The following is a 19,291-nucleotide window of genomic DNA, read 5'->3' on the forward strand; positions in this document are numbered from 1 at the left end:
CAGATTTGCGGTTGATATCTCAATTAAACAAAACAGGAAAATCTATTGTTTATGGGGGTGTGAAAAGGTCTCTCCATGCAGCAGCCTTTAAAAAGGGAACAAGAATGTGTTCGTTCAGCTTGAACAGAGCAGGAGGATTTTGGGAGGACTCCTCCTTTGTGACACATGCAGCAGAGACATAATGAATTATATTATAATTACAATACGCAGTCTGTAGAAGTGGACAATATAGATATTTGGCCAGGGGGTGGAGTGTGCGGCTCCATAGAGACTGGTCCACTCCAGATCGCATTTCTATTCAGATGGCTAACTTAAACAAATCTCAATATGAATGAATGGGCCTTTGTTCGGAAAATAAAAACATTTGGACCAGGAAGCTTTGCTGTGTCATATGGCGAGGCATGAAAACCATTTTCCAAATGTGTGAAGAAGAAACTGAAAAGTTGAGATAGTGACTGTTTTGATATTATTAAAAATTACACGGTCATTAACCAAAATCCTGAAATATTAAAATTACATAAACATATGCGGTACATGTTCAACAAATGGAGTCACCAGAGAAGAGACCAGTGCTTTGTGTGGTGATGCTGGAGGTATTGTATATTGTGGAGAGACTGGGCCAAGCAGAGAGAGCAGAGAAGCAAAGGGGAGGGAAGCTGGCAGTGACTGAGAAGATGAAGATTTGACAGCAAGGTGACAAAGAGTTCAAACAAAATGAGGCTTGTAGATTAGCAGCACTCCCCTCAGTGACAGGTGTCATCTCTTGGGGCAGTCTGTCACTCTGCCTGCTGCCACTCTTTATATATTACGAGGAGGAGGAGAGGAGTGAGCGAGGAGAGGCAGCACTGCTTGCACCTCATGAGGTGCGACAAACCCTCCCTTACCTGCCAGTGACCGAGATTAACGTTTATTCATTGGCATGCCAGAGGGAAACTGTAATGAACAAAAGTCAAGAAATGTTTATTTACCTCAACAGCAATTTTGCATTACTGACTGTCATAATCAGGCACTGCTCAATCGAAGTCAATCTCAATGGTGGAGTCTATGACTACGGCTTTGATGAGGGGTGTGCCAACCTAATTTTTCTGATAGACATTGAGCCAATATTAGCCAAAATTAGTGGGTTGACTATTGGAAAACACACACTCACACACAAGCACAAAATCCGATCTGAACATAAGTCATATTTTGGGCCATTGATGTTTTCCTCTTGGAGAGGAGAACATTTCTTTGAGAATCTGAGTTGATGTTTTGTAAGACAGCTAGATTACCAAACCACATCACATCCAAAAAAATGTATGTATTAACAGATTAGCTATTTTAAAATGGGGGGGTGGGGGGGTCGGATTGGTTCTGGTATCAGCAGATACTAAAGGTTCCAGTATCAGCATTGTACCCTACATGAAAAAGTGGTATCTTTTGATTTATAGTTTTGTATTATGTTACTTCCTTTATCTTCCTTGCAACTCAAGTAATTTGAGTAATCAGTGTCACCAAGACAAATTTTTCCATCTTGAGGATTTGCTTCATCTGTGGAATTATTATACACAGGTACAATGCTTACATGGACATCTGTCATTGACACATCAAAAGATTTGTTTTTGTAATTACTTAACTTTTCAAACCACTCATACAGTGCGAGTCTCTGATTTACTGTACATGCCTGATGTACAGTACCCCAAATACATTTGTATTTGCCACTAAAGTAAAGAATAATGAATGAAAATAAAGAAAAAAATCAACAGAAGGCTAAATGTACTGCTTCCTTAATGTTGCAGTCACATTAGGGATTGACAATGTGCATTTTATCCAGTTTCAGTCAGCTTAACAAAATTAAACTTTGACTCGTTTTAATTGTCATTCAATGAAAAACATCACAGATGCTGTCACAGAATAAAATATCTATGCACTGCATGAATAATTAAAAACACAGAATAAAAGCACAGAATAAAAGTCCAAGGTGTGTGATGGTGATAAATAGGGTTAAAAAATCTATCCATAGCTGTCTCTGTGTATACACAACATACAATAGATAAATAAAGGACATGGGATATTGCACATATGAAGAACCTACAAGGATAAAGTTGCTACCACATGCTACAGTGTATTCTATAACCTACATTCTATATTGCACAGTTGTCTCTATCATTTTGTATTTAACTGTCTCATGGCAGTTGGGTAAAAGATGTCCCTGAGTCTGCATGTTTTGCACCTCAGGCTATGGTACAGTCTACCTGAGGGCAGGAGGGAAAACAGTTTGTTAAAGGGATGTGAAGTGTCCCTGATTATCCTTCTTGCCCTGGACAAGCAGCGCTGTTCTGCCAGTTCACCAATGGTTGGCAGCCTGGCCCTAATAACCTACTCTGCTGCCCTTACAACCCTCCCCAGTGCCTTCCTGTCTGCAAGGCTGCTACTTTCATGCCACAGAGAGATACTACTGGCTAGTACACTTTCTATTGTTCCTCTATAGTGCTATTGTGCTATTCTATTGTGCCTCATTTCCTTCGTAGTTGTCGGAGACATGAACCCCCAAGAATTTTGTTTGCTGCATAATCTCCACAGCAAAGTTCTTGATGTAAATGGGCTTCTTGGGTATCTTTTCAAAATGAGATGTGACTGGAATTTTGGCAATGAACTGACTTGTTGCTGGACCTTCCGTGGCTTTTGTATTCTCAGTATGATGCAAATGATAATACATACCTTCTTGAAAATTGCAAGTTTTAACTAGACATATTGTTTTTGTAGAATTGCCTCTTTAGCAAATTAACTGACTGACAGTAACCTCATAATTTTATTCTCAAAACAAATTATTCATTCACAAACAAGCTGAACAGGCTTCATTTCCTTCAACTACTTTCCAGCTAGCCAAACTACCACAGAGAGTAATTGTAGTGTTATTCTAGGCTAGCTGGTCAGCTAGCAGGCAGCTACCCACATAAGTAAATAATTATACTTGCATCACTCATTTGTGTCTTAGAAGTCCACATATAACTGCTCTGTTTTTGGAACAGTCTGTGCTTCAGTGGGACAGAGTCTTATAATATTTAAAGTATGTAAAATACAGTGCATCCAGAATGTATGGAACACATTTATATAGCGCTTTTCCATCTGCATCAGAAGCTCAAATGCTTTACAATTATGCCTCACACACTGATTAGGTTACATAAAAGAAAACTTTTGTGCAAGCTTTTGGTTTTAAATTCAGTTTTAATAAAACAATGTTGTAGGGGGTGTTTTTTTTTATAAAAACAAACAAACAAAAAAAACAAAACAAAGCAAAACAAAAAAAATAAATAAACACAACAGCCTTGGGAAGTAACCTGTGATGGACTGGCGTCCTGTCCAGGGTAAACTGTGGACTCTCATCTGCTTTGGGTCGGTGAAAAACACCGACCCAAACGGCGTAGAAAGACTTGTTCTTTCTTGCATCTAATTTACAATGAGCCCAAGATAACCATAGATGTTGTCAATCTGATATGATTAAATAAAAAAGATTCAGGTCAGTAATAAAGGATATAAAGAATTGTTTCAACTTTATCTGGCACAAAATAAAACAAGAGATGACCTGAGATTCATGTCATGGGGAAAACATGTTTTAGACTCCAAAATATTTATTTAAAGTACATGTACAATGACAGAGGTGTTCTTCATTTATACAATCAGGTGGAATCAAGTTCAGGTAGAAGAAGATCCAATAATTATGTCTCCTCCTATTTGGACTTGATTATATACGCAAACTGAAAAACCCTCATGATGCTAAACTTTGCATGACTAATTAAACATCATTAGAAAATCTCTGGAGTACTTTTGATAACAATATGGACTTAAAATATTTGTTAAGTTTTCACCCTGTATTATGTTTTTCTTAATAATAATAATAATTAAAAAGTTGTAGCTGACACCTTTTCAGGATGAAAACAATTTTGTTTTCATTAAAGATGGCATAATTAAATGGTAAAAAAAAAAACATCATTGCTATTTAAATAATCTATAGTTGCTGCAGTGAATTCCATTTCTAATTTATGCCAATATTTTCAAGGTTGGTGCACTGCAACACTGTTACACATAAATAAACACAAAGGTTAAGAATAATTAGAAACTTGTAAACATTTACTGCCATCCAGAGAACAAGAGCAAAAGCAAGAACTCATCAGAAAAAAGAGAGTTGTGTTCTATTGTAAGTCACTGAGTTTTGCCCAGACATCTTAACAAGTCTGTGAAACGGGAAGGTATTAAATAAAGCTCAGAGGGAGCCAGCTCACATCATCCTGGTGACACGCAGACTGAGACCTGCTGCTCTCTGCCCAAGACTCCAGCCATCTGCTCCACAGATTGCACTGAAACACACACAGCAAGCACTGCTGCCACCCCTCTGGGTGAGAGAGTCACCAGAGGGTCAGCTACTTCTTCAGGACTTTCTCCCTTATACGTTTTGACTGCTCTCACTGCCTTATGTTGATTAGGCAGCTAAGCCATCCAGCCATTATGCTCATAATCTACACTAAGTGACAGGCAGTCGACGGGCAATACAAAGAACAGGAACCAGAGAAGAGGCAAACATGAGAAGTATTGTTTTATGGCAGATGAGGGATGCCCCCTATTGACATTGTTAGGAAAGCTAAAAACAGGGGTGGTGAGAATAAAATAACAGAGTATCACTGAGCTCAAATTACTTTGTGAAATAACCCTCGTGGCAGCAGTTACAACTGCAGTAGGAGAAAACAAGCACCTGAAACAATGGATGGACTCAACCGATATGCATTAATGTTTAAAAATTTTCATTGCACAGAGGTTGGAAGGGATAGAAGGTTATGTGAGTATTAGGCAGCCTGCTGAATGAAAGATTCTCTCTGAATTAACAATCAGGTGGCACAGAGTCAGACACAAAACCAAGAATAGTAGTAGCTGTTCTAACTATGTACCACCAGTTACATCTCAACTATAAATTTACCACCCCAATAGTCAATCTCTTACCAACTTTACGTGTGAAAATTTGGAATACCTTGCTTTGAATCTTTGTGTTGCTTCTCTATAATTCACTAACTTTTCCCATTTCTGACTGTGGCTTTTCCAATAAAACAAATTCACACGCTTGTGACACAGTGGCATTTGTGGCCCGTGTATTGAAAAACAAGTCACATGCCTCACAGCAAGCCTGTGGTCTGTGAACCGGAGTCCGTTGGGGAAATCAGCCACCCTGGGCACAGTTGTGCTGGAGTGAGTAATGAGGCAGGCTCTCCACGATGGCTGGTAGAGGCCCCCATTAACAGCTACGCTTCAGGGTATTCTCTCTCTCTCAGTGTGCTGTGGAATGGAAATGAGATCTGATAGAGCCATGTATAATTTGTTGTCACATCAAAGTGACGCTTATTATCTTTATTTCCTTATCACTAGTACATCTACAGCACCCCCAGGTAAATATTTCACCAAAAGCCAATTCCACTGCTGTGCATTTTTTTTTTTTTTTTTACGTGCCGCTAAATAGACAGGATGACTTTGATTATACTTCTGTAACAGCCAATTGCAGAAACATACACGTTATTGATTTATTTTCAGATTGGATCTGATGAATGTTGTTTACGCCACATACAGAATAGTTTGGAAATTTCTTTTTTCATTTTCTCTCTTTTTTTTCCCTTCCAACTTCTGCGCATCTTTTTATTGCCAGATTGATAAAGCTTATTAGTAATATTCCACGATATGCAAGCATTTCTAAACTACAATGGCTTTTGATTTTATTCAGAATTCACACGCGTGCACATTCTCATGCACACAAGCAAGCGCACATTTTTTCCCATTAATCTCACAGCTAGCCCGAAGTGGATTATTTTGAATTTATCCAACAGCCCTCTTCATATCTGTGTGACTTTGAATTGGGATATTGCTGGATGAATTACTATCAGAGACGAATTATTTTCCCAGCTCCAACAGAGAGCCGGGCATTGAAGGGCTATATTTTACCACTGCATCTATAGATGTGCGGCATTATAACTCATGAGTGGCACCTCATTTCACACAGCCTAATGGCTTGACACTGAGAGCACACTGGGGATCCAGGCAGGGGAGCTTCCCTTCATTTTTGTGGTCTAAGTTTTATGAGATACAAGGATTAGGGTTGATTGAAAGTCACAGTGAGCTGCTGCAAAGCGCTGTCATATGTACATAGGAGCTTTCGTGTTAAACTTTTCTCATGATGGCTTTATTCTATTAATGATACACAGATAACTTGTATTTCAATTTGGTTTTTGCTATTTTACCAACAAATTCGCCAAGCTCAATTTGCTGTCCTGAATAAAAACCTGACAAGTCAAAGATAAGGTCAGATGTAGGTCTTTATTCTACCCCCAAAAACTCAGCACAGAAGGCACCAGTATTGCGATATTTAACTGATTTAGATAGAGAGAAGCTGACATTGAGGCACAGTCGGCTCTTCAGTGAACTTATCTAGCCTGCCTGGATGTGACAGGCAGTGTAGCCCTCCAGCTCAGTTGTCATACACCGGCGACCAGTCAGAGCTCGTCAGGTTGCATGATTGTATAATTGTGCTGTGACACCTTGAACCTGCCGGTGGTATATAACCATGTTAATTTTCTGATAGCGCACCGTGGGCTGTTAGAATCAGAGTTATGATGGGTGTAATTTGTGGCTCTAACGGCACAGTGAAAGGAGCGGGTCATCAGCAGGATAAATACAAATTAAAATTGATGCAGGCCTCATTTCTGCTTGACCAGTTTGTGCAGGGAGGCTGCAGAGAGCGAGAAATGGTGCACTTGCCATTTGTGCCATTTGGTCTTCCATTTCATTTCACAGCCTGAAGGCAAAAACTCAGAATAAAATATACCTGCCCAAAGATGTGATGTAGCATCACACGGAAATCTTACATGGTTCAAAAATAAGTTTCAACTTTATCACTATGTTTCTCATGTACGTACCTGGAATCCTCAGATCACCTCCTGGTGGATGTCCCTCAAGTGAAATATAAACACTGGGGTGATTGGGCTTTTTCAGTCGCGGGGCCCAGACTCTGGAACAAACTGGCCCCCGACATGCGCACTATCACTGACTTTGGCCTCTTTAAATCTAGGCCTAAAACTCATCTTTTCAGACTGGTTTTCAACACGCAGTAGCACTGTGACACTTTACCTGAATGTATTTTCCTCTTTTAGTTGTGTGCATTTATGTATTGTTTTAATTGTGTTCTACATTTTAAATTGTTTTTGTTTTATTGTGAAGCACTTTGGTCACCTTCGGTGTTGTAAAGGGCTCTATAAATAAATGTTGATTGATTGATTGAATTTCAAGTTAGCAGTGTTCGCCAAAAAATAAACACAACTATAGACTGCTTGAAGAACACATACCTCCGCCAGCACTTATCTCTTACTGAGATAACTGTTTACATAAAAACTACAAAACCAATTTTCTTGAAAGTTGGAGAAAGGGTGGAGCATGAACCAAGGAAGAAATCCTTAACTTTTGCATCAGTTCCGAATAACACTGTGAGGTACGGCAGATTTCAACATTTTCATTAATTTTTCAAGCAATAATATAGATATAGCACTCTACCTGTGTGACTTGTTCCCCCATAAAGACCTGTGCACTACTCAACCAACAATTTACAAATTAGCACTTTGCATATGACTGTTTTTCCCCCAAAATATCGACCAATTTCCAAAGACATAATGTAGATATCAGCACTCTACATATGGGTGATTTTTTTCATAATGATTGTTGCATTGCTTGAGACATAATGTAGATATTAGCACTTTGCATATGACTGTTTTTCCCCCAAAATATCGACAAATTTCCAAAGACATAATGTAGATATCAGCACTCTACATATGGGTGATTTTTTTCATAACGATTGGTGCATTGCTTGAGATGTAATGTAGCTATTAGCACTGAACATATAACTGTTTTCCCTAAAAATATCTATTCATTTCCGAAGAGATTATGTAGACAGCAGCACTCTATATATGGTTGATTTTTTCATAAAGGTTTGTGCATTTCTGAATAGATAATGTAGCTATTACCACTAGATAGATAGATAGATAGATAGATAGATAGATAGATAGATAGATAGATAGATAGATAGATAGATAGATAGATAGATAGATAGATAGATAGATAGATAGATAGATAGATAGATAGATTTATGTGTATATATACAGCTGATTTTTTTTCATCATAAAGCTCTGTGTATTCAACACTTCATGAATTTTCAATTATTCAAAATGCTGAAAAATGCAATGTTAAAGAAAGTGTAGAAAAATAAACTAACTAACTGGACCAGCTTCAAAATTTAATGGATCCTTTCTTGGCGTGTATGACACCTTTTCACCAAGCTTCAACAAAATTGGTTAAGTTGTTTTTGTGTAATCCTGCTCAAAAGCAGACAAACAGCAAGCACAGAAAACATTACCTCCTCAGTAGAGGTAATTACAAGGAAAATAATGCTAAAAGAGAAAATAAATGAAAAGATAGATTAAAAAAGCTTTCCAATATCAGTAAAAAAAAAAGAGTGGAGCTGTCACTGCTCAATCCAAATGAAAACATCTGATTTTTCAGGAGCGCTGAACTAGAGGTGGCTTAATTTAGATTGTTGTATTTGCTGCTGGTCGCTGTGTGTGTGTGTGTGTGTGTGTGTGTGTGCATCAGGGTCTGGGTGTAAGGGTGTCTGAGTGCATATGTCCACTGGTTTGTGTGGCGTACATCCAGCAGAGCCAAAGTGACGTCCTCCTGAACCCCTGTCACAGCTCCTCCGACTGCGAGTTCAAGAGCTCTTCATTACAGCCCCTGCGCGCATCTGAGGGAAAGCGAAACAATGCTTAAAGCCCAGTGCACATAACCTTTCCATTCAATCAGCAGTTCAAACTGTCTCCCACGACTGCAAATCACGCCGGCTTCACATCGTCGAGAGCACCCACAGAGTCCATGCACCTCCTGTCATAAAAATAAAATAAAACAATAATAATAAAAAAATTTAACAGCAAAACACCAAAAGAAACGACAACAACAACAAAAAAAAAACAAATGTGTGAAATAAAATTCTGTGATCACAAAGTGGCTGAAAATGCTAATCGCAACATTTCAACCAATGATGCGTTATCCATCAGCATCTGTTAAATATGTATGTTTATGAAAATAAGAGGAAAAGCAGACTGACAGTACAATGCAGATGTTTAACAAAGACTTGCCAGTAATGTTTTTATCCAAATCCACTGATATAATAATTATACTATCCCCAGTCTTTAGTGGAGGTTGATTGTTCTTGCTGTGAGCTAACACACTTAATTGTAGTATGCAAATGAGAGCAATTACAAAGCTTTTAGGTGAAGCAATGACAGCTGAGGTTGGTTTTATTGGAGGCCTCACCCAAACAGTTGTCATGGAAACAACATAGAATAACTGTCAAATGGCTATAATCTCATGATATGGCCGTGAATCGCCTCCTCTCTACTTTTTTGTTATGGCAACTGATCCGTATGAAAGGGAGATTCTCTGATTACTGATCAAATTGTCTAACTGGTTTGTGCAAAGGAAGAAAATGTTGGAACGGATTCAGTTTCCAAACCAAAGCACACCAAGAATGTCAAATATGCTTATGCACAAATTATGAAAAGCTTTGAGGTTTGTTTTTTGTTTTTTTTTTTACTGAAGTTGTATGCATCAAAAAGGAATTTCCAACAACTATAGGGACAGAAATAGTTTTATTATGTTGATTTATCACTTCATAATGAGTTCCGACAGCTTTGATGAACCTCATGTTCCCATGTTTGTTATTGGTAAGAAATAATTTGGAGCCCGTTGGTGTGTTCTAATATTTACTGCTCATGAGGTGAATTAAGGGCTCTCCAAAAGTCTTAAGGTAAACTGAACAAGGTTTAAGTACATTTTTACTATCAGACGAATCAACAAATCCACCTTTTCAGATAGTAAAATAATCATAATGGCAATCATGATTGACATCATCTGTATTCAATTTAATTTCAATTTACTGAACTTATAAAGCGCCAAATCACGACAGTGCCGCCTCAAGGTGCTTCACAGAAAACAGCAACAAATTAAACCAAAAGATCAAAGAGCGTAATTAAAAGATTAAAAGCACAATAAAAAGTAAAAAAAAGTAAAAAGAATAAAAAGCATAGTAAAACAATAAGTTAATCATATAAAATAGAAAACAAATGTGTCTTCAATCGTAACTTAAAAGTCTCAGAGCCAGAGTGCCTCACTAATGCAAGGAGAGCATTCCACAGGGCCGGGGCACGATGAGAGAAGGCTCTATTTCCTGCAGACGTTTATTTATCCTAGGGTCACAAAGCAAGCCTGCGTCCTGTGAACGCAAAGCCTGGGCCGGTACGTAGGGTTTAAGTAGATCTGTAGCATTATATTTATTTGTTATCTTAACCAAGATTTTGGCTATTCTTATCGAAATCATTACTGCCATATTTTGTCACTTAGAAACACAGGTGAATGCTGGTTTTTAGGGAATATTGCATAAATTATAAATCAGTTCTAAATAACATGTTCATTATCCCACTGTTGTTTGTCCCAAGCTGCAGAAGAGGATATAGAAAGCAAAATATCACACACTAAATCTGTGCTCTATTTTCTGCAACAATTTATAACAATTATTCTTGCAGAGGCTTTCATGAATTAAATATGAGTTGTGTCTGAGAATGAGATGTTATGGAGGTAAATGACAAGAGGCAGCTTGTAATTGAGGTGGTGGCAACATGGGCCTAGTGAACTAATCCCTGACTGGGCCATGTGACAGCCCGCTCGCCAATGGCGGGAGCTCTTTACGCCACAAAGCCGGGACAGCTGGGAAAATTGATTTCTCATCTGAGCTGTATTTGATAGCTTTTGAAATCAAAAATTGAAATTAACTAACCTACGCCCCGTCATTACAAAAGAGCAAATTAAAGCCTGCAACAGCAGTTCCTGCGAGCACAGCCAGCGCACCTAGGAGACAAATCCAAGATGCGCTTTTCTTAGCCTGCACCTACTTGTGATGTATTATGCACAAACATTTTCCTGTTAAGAGATTTAAACTTTTGAAATCCTATTTTAAAATGTAATTTACAGCACATTTGCTTATTTTACTAAGCTATAATAATAAATCCTGTTAAGTGCTCTGCTTTGTGAATGCTGTCTGGATTACAGTTTATTATCATCAACTAGGAAAAATTTCCAAATGTTTGGATTCATAATGCAGAGCATTAGAATGTTTGATCAGCTGATATAATTAATCATAGATACAGCAATTGTGTTTATGCCACAAATGTAAATTCTGGAAAATAAAAGACAAATTTAGAACATATCGAATTATATTTAAAAAAAGCATTACATTTCTCAGCAGCACTACTACACATACTGTTTGATATGCAGTGATGACTGTAAACAACTCGCATCCCATTAATTTTTTAAACAATAAAAACACCAGCAATTTAACAAGCATTTAGCAGTAAAAGGTCTTTGTCAGCGAGTGAACAAGCGAGTGAAAGTGGACAAGATGTGAAGCAAAATGAGGTAGCTGGTTGTGTTGACAAACGACATGCTGAAACAGATGTTCCTGCAGGTGGACGTGAAGATCAATAGGCGGCGGAGAGCAACCTAGATAGTTACCTGAGCTGCTGGAACTTGTAGCAGATGTTAAACAGACTGATGGCCTGGAAGGCTGATCAATGGACAGGAGGCAGATGGAGGAGAACATGGAGGAGTGCTGCGAGGCGCTGTTAGCAGACACACATAAAATAATAGGAGTCACATTTGATATGCAGATGGGCTCCTGGCCATACAGTTATCCCACCAACACAAAAATAAGAGACTTCAACTTTATGGAAACTTCAGCCAATACCTGTCTCACTGCCGTACTAATTACTGCAGAAGTGATCAAAATCAGGATCTCATAAACCCAAGTATGTGTCCAGTATCATAATTCTAAATAGGTCACCATCAGGTCTGAGAAACAAGAGATTCAGCAGTTTTCAGGGTGAAAAAGTTGCCTAATTAGCAGCAGTAATAGATGGTGTCAGGCTGTGATCTAAGAGATGGTCACCTTTACCTCCCATTAGTGAATTAAATGCACGCTGAAAATCCTAACGTATCTTTCTGGCATAAAGGATGCTTTTAACTTGTGCATCATATATCTTATTCCACAAGCACACAACAACAAAAAAAAAAAAAAAGGAAAGAAAAAAGCTTATTTGCAATATTGTGAAAGAAAATTGAACTTTCATGCATTTAAAATTTGTTTTTCACATCACAAGCATATTAAACATTTTACCAACAAAAACAGAATATTTCAAAAATCTATAGTCTTAAACACCTGAGTACTCCTGTATATATGTGATTATTGGAGTTTTTCTTCTTCATTATTGCGTCAGAAAATTAAGCAGTATGAAATGTCAAAATATACATTTTAAACAAAACAAAAAACACACAGAAAATTAATAAAAAAGTAACATAATTTTGTGTGTTTTATTAAAGAAAGAAGAAATTAACATTCTTTGTAGATCTTTGTAGATTAAAAATCTGCAATGACAAAGCGCAGTCAATGATCAATGAAAATAAATGGATCAAAATCACAGTGGAACACATCCCAAAGAATTTATTTCAAAATATAAAATAGTCACACATGGAATTTATTTTGTTTTTAATGCTTAATCTTTATCATAAATTATTTAATATTGAGAAACTTTATTTTTTTCAGCATCTTACATTATAATAAAAAGACATAAAAAAAATTAAAATTACATCTAAGATTTTTTTGATCAATACTGCACATGATAGTATGCAATCAAAATAAACAAATAAATACATTTCCCCAACATTATCTGCACAAAGGTCCTGTAAAAGCAAGTTTCTATTCCATATCAAGTGCTCCGTCTTTCCAAGTTCTTTTTGTAACTGCAGCATAAGCAGGAGAACAAACTCTCACACCCAGAGGAACACACACAAACGTGTGACATCCGACGTCCCAGTGGCCTTGCTGTCCGAGAAGCAACTTGAACTAGGCGATAACCCGATAGACTTTATCTCGTCTTCTGTGGGTCTCAGTGAAGACCGAAGAAGACACTTCAACAGCACAACATCCCCCCAGAGCCCTAACCTTCCCCTCATCGCTCCTCGCCAGCGTTGGTGCCTGAGAGCTGTCAGTGGCCTGTTGCTTATTGATGTTTCTGCATGTTTTATGTCTTTCTGAGATATGACGGCCTTGACACAGTGCTGATTTCAATCAGTGTGCCACATTCTGCAGAGTGACAGCTGGGGAAAGCAAGAAGGATGAGGAAAAAAAAAGACGAGAATTGGTGGGGATGTCATTGGCTCAGATCAGGTCTGGCCTTGTCTGTCTCTGACCAGGGATTCTCCTCCCTTCTAATGAAAATGTTTCATTCACATCTCATACCTCCCTCGCTGATGAATTCAATAGAAGAAAAAAGAGAAACGAATAGTGAGGGAAAGAAATTCAGCTTTTGTCAGATTGGGGAGGCAAGAAGAGAGGATGACCCCAGAGCCAAAGGTTCTGACACTGCATCAATCCCTTTAGGGGTGAGGCCTGCTGGACCAGCTCTAGCTGAAGATTACTTCTGCACATCTGAGGGATGGCTGCTCTATCTATTTCACACATTCTATGCAGAAGAGAGTCTTGTATGCTTTGGATTCTGAGCTGCCCAGTAAATTAGGTCTGAGATCATTCCGCGGAATGAGAGGCACTATCCAAGGCAATTCATCTCCAGACCATTGACAGAGAGCTTACTGAATCCCTAAAAAAAAAAAAAAAAAAAAAAAAAAAGAGGCACATCTACTCCCGCTTTCTCTTTATGATACCAAACAGAATGTACCATGGATAATCCCAATAAGGCTCTTTACTTGCAAATTCAAGTATATGCACACATGTACCGATAAGACGCTCCCACGCAGCTTTCTCACATACTTGCTGTTGACAAGAAACTCACATCTTTGCAGCCCTCTGTGCTTTTAACCCCATCTGAGGTAATAGCTTTAAATTGTTAGGCGGACTGATGCTAAAATATGAAGCGATAATTCTAAAATCTCAGGCTGCTGTGGAAATATTAGTGGCATTTGGTAAACTAAAAAAAAAAAAAAATCAAATAGGATATATATATATATATATATATATATATATATATATATATATATATATGTTGTAAATGTGAAGTTCTCATCTCTTCTACAGTGTTTTCTCCTTTTAATCTAAAATGGGCATTCATGTCATATTAAAAAACAATATCTAGGATCTTATAGTTCTTTCATATTTGTTGTCTGAATCTGATAAAATGCAATTTATTCAGTTCTGTTTTCAATATCAAATTAATAGCTCTAGTCTGGGTACTTTATTTGAGTGCACAGTAATATCTCACTTGCAGGGTTTTTTTTTTAACAGAACACAATTACTGTGGTCCTAATGAGATTCAAAACAAAGACTAAATTAGCTGTCATTAAATTATTTCAATTTCCTTCCCCTAATAGAAGACTGTGACAGGTGTCATAGTTGCCATTATGTTTGGCTTCGTAGCATATTATAATGGATAATTGATCCATCAAAAAAAATCAAACCAAAGCAATAACTGGCTTGAGAACACAACGCTGAACACGCAGAAAATCAAATTTAACCCCATGTTGACTGAGACACACTCCTGCTCTGTCGATCAAGCATGTCTCCGTCTTTGACAGCTCTGTTCGCATGTTGTTAAATAATCTAAAGGGAATAAAGAAACATGAAAGAAAAAGCAGTCTCAGAGGAACTGTCACACAGAAAGGAAAATGCCATGGGGGGCGAGGAATGCCTTCAGTCGCACAGCTTTTCACATTTTAATTTCAGTCTCCGGGACTGACTCATGGTAGCGCCTGAGTGAGTGGGTCCTGGGAGTCAGGGCTTGTGCTGACCCCTGAGTATAGACAAGCCCAGAGAGATGTCAGCTGAGCGCTCCTGAGGATCACCAGGCTGCCAAGAGCTTTGAAAGCTGCTGCCAATTCAGCCTAAGTTTCAGCTGAATGGTCGCCGCAGAGAAGGGGAGCGACAGCAATAAAAACAGGTTGCAAAAGGAAGAGAATTTGCTTTCAAAATGTATTTGGCCTTTGACCTTCAAGCCGACCCCTTGGCCTCTGTCTTTGAAGCTGAGCATATTTTTTTGAGAGACGCTGAAAGAGGGGAGGGTTTCATGGGTGGACTCTGTGCCTGTCAGTATAAATATATTAATAATCTGACAGCTTCATCTGCTTTTGAGGGCCGGACTTGACAGCTTCACAATGGCCTCCGCTGTAGTCCTTCTCGTACATGTCTAGCTTTCCTGTCTGAACAACACAGAGAGTTTATTAAGACATCACACTCCTGTGAAGTATTGATTTTACACCAGTCTCTGTCACTTACTGTATTAGTCCAAGCAGGAGCGCCAAAATAAAATATGACAGCTGCATGTAACCTGCTGAATATGTGCAGGAGAAGCGCTTGCTTCAGGTAAAAAAAAAAAAAAGGGAAAAAAAAAGTGCTTTATCGTTTGTCTTTAATGTCATTTGGACATGTTGCGTGATGAAACAGAAAAAAGGCAAAAGAAAAATACTTCCGCTTTAAAAAAATATAAATTCTAAAATTTTGACAGTGACAAATAAAGGCAAAACACATTAGTGAAGAAATTGTTGCAATTAAGTTTCTGCTGCTCAGAAAAAGGAGCGAGTGTCGTCTTGAACAAAGGAGGGGGATGTGCATCTGCCTGTGGAAATGTGCCCCGCCTCTCAGACAGCAGTTCGGTCCGCGGAGAGACGGAGGGAGAGCGGGGTCAGAGGGAGCACAGGTAATTGAGGTGTCGCCTCCCCTCCCCTCCCTTTTTTTCCAGGGATTCTCACCCCATCCTTTCACCCCCACCCTAACCACACAGCGGGCACAATTATGCTTCCCATCACCCCGCCAGCTGGCCCCCGTGATCCCGCACTTCTTACTAAACGCGACTCCGTCGGCCCTTTCCCTCTTAACCTCTCGGCAACCGCTCCGGGGGAACGGTAAGGCTGCACAAGAAACTCAGGAAAGAGAACGGAGACAGTTATGCTCTACTTATAATTCTTTCTTAAAAAAGTAAAAGGACAAAGAAGTTGAGAGTTAAAGTGGGTTTATGACAGGTTCACAAAGGACAACGCAGAAGTATAAATGCATTAATTATTATTACATTTATATGGCTACAGGAGACAGACCATGTCACCATAAAAGACTGTTGGCCTGGTAACAAAACAATGTTTTGATAATGATGCTCAATATCAGGAAGCATTTCCTACATTTAAACCTGATGAAGGAAACTGTTAAATTATACTTTAAGTAAGATACAGCTCCCCCATCATCTATCTACTAACCGTTTTAATCAAACTGTAAAAGCTATCAACATGTATGTTAATTGAGTGGCAGAAAATAGATTCCAGCACCAGCGTGTCACCGGTGCGATCATATTTCTCCAGCACGCTCCGAATGTCTCTTGATAGACAGTGTTTTCACTCCATCCCTCCACATTAATGAGTGGGAAGCCTCTCCTGTGTGTTCTTACCTGAAATAATACCATATGGTAAAATGTAAACAACATCTGCATATTCATGTCATAACTTCATCTGTTTAATTAGTTCCAGCAAAGCAGTTTACCCTCTGAAACCCCGGCTGTCAGAGCAGTGATGGTAAAGTCGTGCCCCGCTGTCAGTCCTGACAGTCCTCTGTTGGTTCGTCGGCGCTCATGCTCTGTCTGTTTAATGCCAGGTGCATCCTTACAGGTCCACAGATCAGGTGAAGTCAGCACAGGGCTTATTTCACATTGATGCCAAACCTGACACATTCCTCTTTAGCAGCGAGACCTACCAATTATTTGACAGTATTATATGTAAACATGGTGTGGTTAAAAGCCAAACTTTGACAAAGATGCACCATCTCTGACACGCATCAGCCACCGCAAACATTCAGTCATCAGCATACATGGAGAAATGCATCTTTTTAAAAATTCTTTTTTGGCTCCCGACTACTGCAATGTCAGAAAGAAAGTGAAGCAGACAGTTCAGGTCAATTCTGTGTTGTATGAAATAATATAATATACTGCCTAAATCCTTGTCATGATTAAACAATTCAACAAATGTTTGCCATGATGTATAATTTTGAAAGACAAACACTTCAGGAAAGGCTAGTCTTTGATGTTAAATTCTGTTTTAAATAATGTCAAATTTAGCAAACACCACCTCTGTATATTATGACAAGGAGCAATTTTACAATGACAATTTAAAAACCCATTTATGGATGCTGATAAAGGTGTGAAAAAGTCCCAACAAACAAAGCAGATAAAAGGAATTGGAAAACAGGGTAACGTGGTACGAAAAGCTTGGCTGGGCATTTGCTAATTAAATTCTCCTTCTATCAGGCGCACATTGGTGCACAAGCATTAATACTTCTGACCCTCATGCAGCCTGAACACTAACATGCCTGAGGAGGGAAAAAGACAAGGGAAATGAAAGAGAAAAACATGAAGGAATATCTTATTAGGGGAGTCAGGCATGTTTTGGCCCTCGTTCTTGATGGCTGCTCTTGGTGTCGCGACCTGCTGGCGTCTAGCTAATACGGCAGTGTATGCCATGCCATTGTTCTCAATCAATAACTAATTATCAAAGTACTGGCTCTGACTCGAATTGTCCTCTTTACTCAGAGCCCCTTGTTGTGAACTGAGAGACAGAGAGGAGGAAAAAAGGGGAAAGGAGGGTGGCTTTTGGCTGCACCGCGATGCCGCCGTCGCCATCACATCCTCACAAGCCTTTCAAGATACATTGTGCAGTCGGTTTGAATTACCGTCCCCTACTAATTGATATGAATTAGAACAGAAGAATTATTGTTGAAGCTGAACGTCATAATGATATCCTCAAAGCAATCACGGGAGACAAAAAGAAAAACGAACAAAACACACAAACAGACCAAATAAGAAAAGACAAATTAAGCTGACTCCTGCTTGGGACTTTGCAAACAAGGCTTTAGACAATGGGAAAAGAAAATTAGACTGCTATTGAGCTCAGTGTTTCATTATTTCAATCTCATAAGCAAGCATGCACCACGAGTTTAGGAATTCTTACACAGATTCACACTATTAAGTTGTTTTATTTATGAGTCATATCTGAACCATCAACAGGTTCAAAGGCAGGACTCTAATCACTGACACAATGTCCTTTTGTCACCTTGTCATTCTGAGTTGCTTTTTACAAATGAGCTGACAAACATAGTGGAACCCAACGAGTTGCAGTTGGCAGTTGGGGTATGTTGTGTGTTGGTGCCTTCCTGTCTCTGGGCTTCCTAATAGAGCAGCGAGTCCTGTCATCCCATGTGGAGACACAGTTCACTTCTCTGCAGTCCTGTTGGAGCCAGTGGCACCAGTACTGGGGGCCAAAACCTCTGGGAACCTATGGGGTGGCTGGTGCCCCAGTGGCAAACATGGGTCAGCCTGTAGCAAAAATGCAGTCCTGAGTACAGCAAGCTTAATCCCAGCGCATGGCATCTGGAGCGTCCGGTCTGCTCAGTCTGTGTAATGATATCACTTGCACTGGATCTGATGTCTGACCTCATTACCAGAGTTTAATTGCGCTGCTAACAGTTTGTTTTATCTCTCTGGTCGCTTTCCATTTGTGACAGCTCTCCAAAGGACATCATCCTTTGCTTACCAATCTTATTAATTACATTTTTCATTTCTTAATTTGAGTTTATTATAAAGGACTATACATGAAACATGCAAATTTCACATTTTAACCACTGGGAAGAAATAATTTTAATTAAATGTAGAAATATATTTCTTTAGGATCTGCAAACAAATGTAACAACTGAAATGAAAAAATATCATCAGCTTCCTCAATTTCAATGAATACAAAACATAATAGTTATTTGAAAAATGATAAAAGTTTATAAATTTGAAAATAATTTGAAATTGAAATAAGTGTAACAACACAACAGCTCATTAACACCTTTTAAGTATACCTGGTTCTCATTAAACTGTTCATTACCAACGCGTGTAAAATGCTTCACTACAAATACAAATGTGTTATGCACAGTTTTAATGAGATGATGCATTTTCTTTATGCCTTGCACAATTATAACCAATGTTTTGAAGAGGTAGTTTATGAATATCTTTTTATATGATTCTATTCATGTGGTTTCTTTAAAAGTACATGCACTGGACAGTGATTCATGACTGGCCATTAATTCTCAATGGACATATTTCTTTTCCATTTGTGCTGGCGGTTTTGATGCTTTGAATCCAGAAGACTTGGC

At 38.7% G+C, this 19,291-nt stretch overlaps 1 long non-coding RNA gene across 4 annotated transcripts in view; it reads right to left on the bottom strand.

Moving 5' to 3' along the window:
* Positions 1-19,291, bottom strand: part of LOC117515823 — a 276,926-nt gene that overhangs the window by 36,660 nt on the left and 220,975 nt on the right. For 3 of the 4 annotated variants that reach the window (XR_004562232.1, XR_004562231.1, XR_004562233.1), the window contains 2 exons: positions 11,626-11,732; positions 8,710-8,803 (listed from right to left, as the gene is read on the bottom strand). This is a non-coding gene — a long non-coding RNA (uncharacterized LOC117515823). Of the gene's footprint in view, positions 1-8,692; positions 8,804-11,625; positions 11,733-19,291 lie in introns of all 4 variants that reach the window. The other variant, XR_004562234.1, reaches the window with a different exon arrangement.

Source organism: Thalassophryne amazonica, chromosome 8, assembly GCF_902500255.1.
Source record: "Thalassophryne amazonica chromosome 8, fThaAma1.1, whole genome shotgun sequence".
In the NCBI taxonomy this organism is placed as follows: domain Eukaryota; kingdom Metazoa; phylum Chordata; class Actinopteri; order Batrachoidiformes; family Batrachoididae; genus Thalassophryne; species Thalassophryne amazonica.